At 41.4% G+C, this 7,160-nt stretch overlaps 1 pseudogene; it reads left to right on the forward strand.

Annotated features, from left to right (window-relative positions):
• The first annotated feature begins 6,639 nt into the window (after positions 1–6,639).
• LOC145415522 (5S ribosomal RNA) lies at positions 6,640–6,757 on the forward strand (annotated as a pseudogene).
• The last annotated feature ends 403 nt before the right edge of the window (positions 6,758–7,160 follow it).

Consider the following 7,160-nt stretch of genomic DNA (forward strand, 5'->3'; position numbering starts at 1 on the left):
ACACACACACACACACAAATAATTTCGACAGCGTGTTGATCATAAATCTCTTTCTTAATTATTATCCTAAGCTCATTTTCCTAAACTTGTCTTTCCAAGAAAAACGAGTCCTAGTTACGACAGCACACTGATCGTCCCTCATTCTCTCATCCAAGTCTTTCCTGCTAAAACAGTTCTTAGTTACGACACGGAATTTGTGGTAAGATTTCTGTGTGAATTATTGTCCTTCAATCTCCTAACCTTGTCTTTGAAATACTTCGTAATAATAAATCTTAGTTACGTCGAGGTAATGATAATAAGTCTGTAAGTTATCGTCCTGCACTATCCTATCCATGTCCTTCCTGCAAAACAATTCTCAGTAACAGCATGGTATTAATGGTATATACGTATATTATCGGTTTTCACTCTCCTCTCTTTGTCCTTCCTACAAAAAGATAACTTATATACGACAGGGGGAGAGTCCTAGTAAACTTGTGCATTTAAAGTTCTTTAAAAATGAAGAAATTAGTAAGAAAAATGGATAACATAATTGTTTGTATATAACCTCACATACTTTTCTTCCCCTTAGGTACGTCAGGGTAAGTTCATGGCAAGCCCTTGTGTGGTGGGAGGTCAACAATAGCAATTTGAGGCAACGCAGCCCCGGCCAGCTTACGCGTGAATCTTACATGAGCCTTCCTTTCAGTGCTTCAGTGGACGAGCAAATTGAAAGAACTATCTAGGTGAAATTCTGATGAAGGGCCCAGACAGCTGCATATAAAAGAATTCATTTATTTATTTATTTATTAATATTTCCTTTATTTCTTACTGCAGAAAATTGATTTTCTTCACCTCAAGGGACGCGTCGTTTAGCGAAGAAATTCGGTAAAGTTCTGACAAAGGGATGGGGTGATGCTTAAAGTGTGTGTGTGTGTGTGTGTGTGTGTGTGTGTGTGTGTGTGTGTGTGTGTGTGAATTATTACTATATTCAAGCAGTATTTGTCACATCAGAATAGACTGTCGTTCTGAAGGAGCTCAGAAAAAATATTTGATGGATGACGGGATCTGTGCTACATATGTGTTTTGTTTATTCTTTTTTTTTTTTTTAAATAAAGGATCGTATCGTCTTTATGAAACTGTATTCTACCTACTGTTAAGCGATTCTGTAAAGCCACCTGTAGGGGAAGACCTCCCGTAATGAAAGAATCTGACCTTCTCCTTTGTCTTTTTACGGTACCTGGATGTATCACGGAATAATTTATTCTTCTGATTTGCATCAAGCGATTTTATATAATTTTTTGGAAACCCCTCATAGTGAAGGGGTACCTAAGCCTCCATTAAAACCTTCAGTACTATGACGTATTTGATTCAGAAAAATGTAGGTAAGGCCTATTGGAGGGGATATACAGGAAGGCCCATATACAACACCGGAGTTCCACTTTCCCCTGTGTTTTCTTGTGTACTGCGGAGACGACTCAGTCAGTGCATCATTTATTCATTTTCTACTTCCACTGTCTCATTCACGCCCACACCAGCAGACTGAGCCGTCCCTGCAACACATAAAGATACCCCCGGGTGAGGTCCTATTGGAGTGCTATTTTCGGACTCCCTTGCCTTCAGTTCCAAAATGGTCTCCTAAATACAGTCGACATCAAAAGTTCTGCTACCTTTTCTGCTTCTCTCGCTCCTCGGCAAACAACACTGATGACGCTGATCTCTGGCCGGATAAATTCATCAGTGTCAGTTGCTGGGGATTCACAACACTGCATCGAGGTCAATGGGGAGAGAAGCAGGAGAGAAAACAGGACCTCTGAGGCCGACTGTACATAAAATTGCCCGTTCACCGCCAAAATAAAAATAAAAATACGAATTTTTGACGAGGTTGAGTAGAATCGTCTTTTTGTTTTAAGAAGGCAGCCTTAACCCTTTCAGTTCAGTGGTTTATTTCTTTATACATATTTTTGGAATATACTCTTTCTGCCGCCAGACGATTTTATGCAGGCTAAGGACGAGATCTTAAAGTGAAAGGGTCGATGAAGATATAGTTAACTCCTTCAGTTTGAAGACTCTTCTAAAGAATGTACAATCATCTGGAGGTAGCAAGGATGAGAGAGAGAGAGAGAGAGAGAGAGAGAGAGAGAGAGAGAGAGAGAGAGATCTTGCTTAAGGGGTGAGTGAAGATTGTCAGTAATCCCTTCCCTTAGAGATGGTCCCATGTCTAAGTAACATAGTTTGGCTTAGGCGCACACACACACACACACACACACACACACACACACACACACACACACACACACACACACACACACACACACACACACACATTGTACGATAACCTCCCGCTAGGCTAAATAAAATCATCAAGCAAGAGCAGATAGTGTCAGTCGAGTTGGAATCGTTGTGAAAAAGATATCATCATCACCGTCATCACCACGCTCATCATCATAATCAACATCATCATCATCATCTTCATCATCATCATCATCACCCTGGTCATTCATCTACACAACGTGATAGAAACAGAACTTTAATATGCAGTGAAAAAAATCCTAATAAGACAGGCAAATACTGGACAGTGGAACCTCCTCATATCTAAACTGAAACTGGGAGCAGGAGAGTGTAAATTTGACTGTGTGTGCCAGAGTCTGGCGGAAAGTGCCTTAATAAGTAATGTTTGTCTGGCTTAGTGTCCCTTGTTTAATCGATTGGTATAAATCTAAATCTTTCTCCTCATTAACATTTGGTGTTAAGGAATGGGGAGTTGAGAGTTTAAGCTGGAAATGGTATAAACGATAAGCTTCAAGCTATGCCTTCCTCTTCATATTGGGTGTCAAGGAACGGGAAGTTGTGATTTCATTTAAATTTCAAGTTAATTTTTCAATGCTTAGATGACGAAAGGCTACTACAAAGTTTGATAAAATCGTCTGGTGGTTGCTAGCATGAAATTACTTACCGTACCTTTTTGTCCGATGACAATCTTTATATAATGTTCATCGTACCAGTTAATGATTATTTTCTTCTAACCTAGGAAAGACCTATGGTGTTAAAGGGGTTAATAAAGTAACAACTAACTCCTTCACCTCGACAGTCTGTCCTTGGCTTAATAAAATGTTTGAAGGCAGCAAGAATAAAATGCAAAATACGTGATTAGACTGAAAACGTTAAGATCTCTATTGCCGTCAGATAACTGGCACACAGAGCGTTTTTCATCCTTAGACGATGACAGGCCACTCCTTCTAATTAAGTTAGTCTGAGGAAGAATGAAATGGTGTAAAATTCTGTCGTTGTCAATGAAGTAGCACCATCAGTGAGAAGATGTTAATTACTTCTTAGTAGTACCATTGTCGGACGAACCAATTTAATTTCTTAATGACCCCAGATGTTGAAAGGATAGTGAAAGCTATCTCTCCTAAGCTTAAGAAGTCATGTGGAATTAGCTACAATAATCAGATATGAGTAATTGGGTTGCATGGTTCATATATATAGTGGAAATTAGTCTACGGAATCAACACATCAAAATATGAGTATAGTAATTGCCGTCGCCTCATCGCCTTTGTGATTTACGTTCCCTGTGCCGTCATGGTAATAAATATTGTGTAATTAGCTGCAAAGCCAAGGTTAGAAAGAGAGAGAGAGAGAGAGAGAGAGAGAGAGGGGGAGACTTTCAAGGTCCTTTAATTAATGCCACTGGTGTTGTGTAGTGTTAGAAGGTGGTGTGCTGTGTTGGGTTGTCTGGTGTGATGTGGTGTGGATTCAGCATCACTAAAGTCTACAGGAGTGAAGGACGTCTTTTCCGATACTCGCTAGTGAGAGGCAGACGGACAGAATTGCCCTTCTCGATGCTCCTGTATTTAAAAATCGCCGAGTCTTTAAGCGATATTTTAGTGTCTGCCAGCAAGACGGATGGAGAGGTATTGGGTGGGACTCTTATACCCGAAAATGGAAGTGTTGTTTATGGACAAGATTTACGTATGTTGGTATGATTTTTCAACCTGAATAATTCATGGCAGTGTGGAATGAAAATGCAAAAGTGGAATCATTCTCGCATGGACGCATCCTATACGTACAGTACTCGAATATATAGCGTGTCTGTCATCTGTCCAACAGCGGATCTCGAGGGGTAAGGAGTCCAGAACTTCCAGTAAAACGGAAACAGCCTATCATATTTTACCCCCATCGAGATTTAAGGATCTGAGGGTATGCAATCATAACCAATTGCATTTAAGGGTAGATAACCAATCTATTTCCCTTAATGGCATTATATGATTGAAAAGTCTCCAGTCACCTCTCGGTGATCGTACCTAATCAAGTCATAACTCCGACTTGGGTTTTATTTATCTATAGGGTGACGCCATAATCCCGTAGCCGTTTGTCTTTGAGTTTGTGATTTTACGGGGAGGGGGACTAATCCTCCACCAACCCACTTGCTGACACGTAGGGAACACCTGTGGGTTAGTTGTATGGTTACCACCCAGCGTGGTTTCCTGGCTTACGGGAAACCATTAGGCTTGTCATTCAATGTAAGGCCGCCTCAAAAAGAAAGAAGAGTAACAAAAACTGACACAAAAAATGGTAGAAATAAGAAGAACGGAGGGAAGACGTAGAATGATGAAGGTGAAAGATGAAGTAGGCAGCACTACATCAAGTGAGTGGATGATGGTCGCCACCAATATCACCAGGCAAATCACCAGGCGCCTAAGGTGACTGGATCTCCTCTTTTCGAGCTGTACTATTACCTTTATAAAACCGCCTGAAGAAACTTTGGCTTTTGCCAGTACGTATAACTGACGCATTAAACCACCGTAATCAGATAAGTATTAGTGAAAGGAAAAACAATGAATGTATTCCAGCCTCTTCCTGTATGAATTTGACTTCAATGAAATGGCATTTTAGCGTGTAAAAATATTGGACCCCCTATTACTAACTGCTGAATCCGCGCCTAAGGTCTGTCGTTACTGTTCTGTTCACTGCTTTGCTGAACTCAGTGCTTGGATTCCTTCATATTACAGCGGACGCTGAACACACGTCTACCAACACACTCATCCCTTTTCTACCCAACTCTCAAATGGAAGAGTCAACCGATACTGTGTTTTCCACAAATGAGACTAATCAGCTCTGAAACTTTCTTTTTCACTGTGTCTTTCCTTGTGCCCATAATAAACAGTCATTTAAATTCTCTGTGTCAAGGCATATCGAAATGAAGATACCTGGGTGTCATTTTCCTACAATTTAATTGGAAAGAATAAGTGTTGTGGCTCTACGTAATTTTCTTCTCTTCGTTTAACCCTCCCTACACCTTCCAACACCCCCCCCCCCGGGCTTCTTTAATGGACCCTTAAAAAAAAAAAAAATGAGTGGAAGTTTTAGTGACCAAAAATCCTCCACGTATGCAAAGAGTTGCCCATCTTACACTGACCCAGCCGTTTCCAGTGTCAAATATGACGGTCATTGGTCTAAGTGAATCTCTCTCAGTACAGATGTGACAAGAAGACAGCACTCAGAGAGCGCATACCTCTGCCAACGCCTGCACCAGACAACTTATGATCACCAAAATTCAGTAACTCTTCTCTGGCCCGTGACCCACATATCACCAAAAACTCACTGAAATTCATCAGTAACTTTTGAGGTATCCTGTGGACAAACAACAAACAGGAATGAATACACAAACTCCTCCCAACTTCACTGGCAGAGATAACGACATGAAAAGTGTGTGAAATGCTTTTGTAATGCCACATTCACATTTTAAGTAGAACCAGTTGAATAAATGCGGGCATATATCGTGGACAGCCATGCAATAGGGAAGCAGGTGCAGAACGCAGGTACACAGCCACATCCCGGACGCCTCTTACATCACACCATTTATATCTCTGCTCAGTAACGATCCCTTTTCCGACTAAACTTCTCTTTCATAATCTCTCCCTTCATCTATCTTACTTTTTACTATCTTCCCCTGCTTCCTTTGGTATCACAGTACTATCTCTTAGTCATTCTCTTTTTCCATTGACTATACTTGCCTGAAACTGCTCATAATTATCTCAGCTTTACCAGTTTTCATTATCTACACCACACTCGGCACGAATTCTTTCGTTTGCCCAGCCATTCTTTAACGTTACACCACATGCATTTTATCTGAGCTTATGATTGATTTATGTGCTACTGCATGTTAATGGCGGAACTAATATACAGTCATGCATTTCTTTCTTTACTACCAGATGTAGGCTCCTATTAAACGTCCCTGCTACTAAAGACCCTGCCACCTACTTTCCCTGTTATATTGCTAACTTCCAGTCATCCTCCATATCGTCATGTTTGTTCAGCACACTGCGTAATCCATTGAACAAAACCACATACAAATTCGAAATCTACAGGCGTCTTTATGGTTCTCTTAAAAACAATAAATTTGCTCGCGTGTTTTATACACGTTACCAAATTCCTCTCTTTGATTTTACAAACTTCCCCACAGTAACCCCAAACCAGACTTTCACTCACCACTCCCCCACACCCGCCTGCCCCCTTATATTATCGTTCAGTCCAGCCATTTCCACCCTACGGGTCACGGTCCACTGGTGGACACAAGAGTTACCGCATGTGACCTGCCAAATCATTCCCGTTTACAGTATATATATATATATATATATATATATATATATATATATATATATATATATATATACCACGTTGAGTACACCGCTTCCCGTCCGATCAGCGAAGGTAAGCAACGTTGGGTCTGGTTAGTACTTGGATGGGTGACCGCCTGGGAACACCAGATGCTGTTGTCATAACGTTCTCCCTACGTGTCAATTGGGGTTGGTGGAGGATTAGTGCCCCTCCCTGTAAAACAATTAACTCTAAGCCCTTGGCCACCCCGTTTGGGATACATGGCGTCTGGCAATGAATGAATGAATATATATATATATATATTGCCAGACGCCTCAATCCCGTTTGGGGTGACCACAAACAAATCGCCTCCACGTCGTCCTGTCCCCCGCCATTTCACTGCCCTGCTTCCAACTCACACCCCCCTCTCTCACCCCATCCCTCCATCTCATCCTCGGTCTCTCCCTCCCTCTTCCCCCCTCAACCTCACTCACATACACTCTCTTCGTCAGTCTTTCACCCTCCATCCTCTCCACATGGCCAAACCACCTCAGTGTGTTCCTCATAACACTTCCTATCACATC

Source organism: Coenobita brevimanus, chromosome 102, assembly GCF_032717465.1.
Source record: "Coenobita brevimanus isolate Jiangsu-jjx chromosome 102, ASM3271746v2, whole genome shotgun sequence".
Lineage (NCBI taxonomy): Eukaryota > Metazoa > Arthropoda > Malacostraca > Decapoda > Coenobitidae > Coenobita > Coenobita brevimanus.